Raw genomic sequence first — 1,810 nt, 5'->3', positions numbered from 1 at the left:
TTTTTTTGAGATGGAGTTTTGCTCTTTCACCCAGGCTGGAGTGCAGTGGTGCGATCTCGGCTCACCTCAACCTCTGCCCCCCGGATTCAAGCAATTCTCCTGCCTCAGCCTCTGGAATAGCTGGGATTACAGGCACATGCCACCACACCTGGCTAATTTTTGTATTTTTAGTAGAGACAGGGTTTCACCATATTGGCCAGGCTGGTCCCGAACTCTTGACCTCAGGTGATCTACCCACCTTGGCCTCCCAAAGGGCTAGGATTACAGACGTGAGCCACTGCACCCAGCTGATGTTGAGCATTTTTTAAAATAGACCTATTCGCCATTTGTATGTCTTCTTTTGAGAAATGCCTGTTCAGGTCCTTTGCCCATTTTAAATTGGGTTATTTATTTCTGGTGTTTATTTTTTCAATTTTCAATTTTTAATTTTTAGGAGTACATAGTAGGTGTAACTGGGTTATTTTAACTTGGTTAGAAAATACATTTGCTTGCTATTGAGTTGTTTGAGTTTCTTATGTGTTCTGTGTATTAACCTTGTATCAGATGGATGGTTTACAACTATGTTTTTCCATTCCGTAGGTTGTCTCTTCACTCTGTTGATTGCTTCCTCTGCTGTGCAGAAGCTTTTTAGTTTGATGCAAACTCATTTGTCTGTTTTTGTTTTGTTGCCTGTGCTTTTGGTGTCATTGAAAAACGTATTGCCCAGACCAGTGCCAAGAAGTTTTTCCCCTAAGTTTCTTCTAGTAGTTTTCTAGTTTCGGGTCTCACATTTGAATCTTTAGTCCATTTTGAGTTGATCTTTGTGCATTGTGTGAGATAAGGGTCCAATTTCATTATTCTGCAAGTGAATATCCAGTTTTCCCAACACCATTTGTTGACAAGACTGTCTTTTGTCTATCATGTGTTATTGGCACCTTTGTCAAAGATCAATCAATTGTAAATGCATAGATTTATTTCTGGGTTCTCTGTTCTGTTACATTGGTATATGTGTCTGTCTTCATGCCAGCACCATGCTGTTTTGGTTATTATAGCTTTGTAGTATATTTTGAGATCAGATAGCATGAGTCTTCCAGTTTTGTTCTTTTTGTTCAAGATTGCTTTGGCTGTTTGGGGTCACTTGTGGTTTCATATACATTTTAGAATTGCTTTTTCTATTTCTGTGAAAAATCTCATGGGAATGTTGATAGGGATTACATTGAATGTGTAGATCACTTTGGTTAGTATAGACATTTTAACAATGTTAATTATCCCAATCCATGAACACAGGATATCTTTCCATTTATTTGTGTTTTCTTCAGTTTCTTTCATCAGTGGTTTACAGTTTTCAGTGTATAGGTCTTTCACCTCCTTGGTTAAGCTTATTCCTAAGTATTTCATTTTTTATAGCTATTATAAATGAGATTGTTGTGTTGATTTCCTTTTTGGATAACAAAATAAATCTTCTTTGATGATTTCTTTTTTAGAAAGTGCATTGTTAGCATATAGAAATGCTACTAGGTAGGGCATGATGGCTCACATCTGTAGTCCCAGCACTTTGGGAGGCCAAGGCAGGAGGATCACTTGAGCCCAGAAATTCAAGACCAGCCCGGGCAACCAAACCAGACCCTGTCTCAATAATAGTAATAATAATAATAATAAAAAGAATAGTAATTAGCCAGGCGTGATGGTGCACATTTGTAGTCCCAGCTACTCAGGAAGCTGAGGTGAGAGGAGCCCAGGAGGTCAAGCCTGCAGTGAACTGTGATCTAGCCACTGTACTCCAGGTGGAGTGACAGAGCAAGATTCTGTCTCAAAAAAAAAAAAAAAAAAA

The sequence above is a fragment of the Mandrillus leucophaeus genome, unplaced genomic scaffold, assembly GCF_000951045.1.
Source record: "Mandrillus leucophaeus isolate KB7577 unplaced genomic scaffold, Mleu.le_1.0 Scaffold681, whole genome shotgun sequence".
Lineage (NCBI taxonomy): Eukaryota > Metazoa > Chordata > Mammalia > Primates > Cercopithecidae > Mandrillus > Mandrillus leucophaeus.
Note: the sequence above shows the minus strand (reverse complement) of the source record.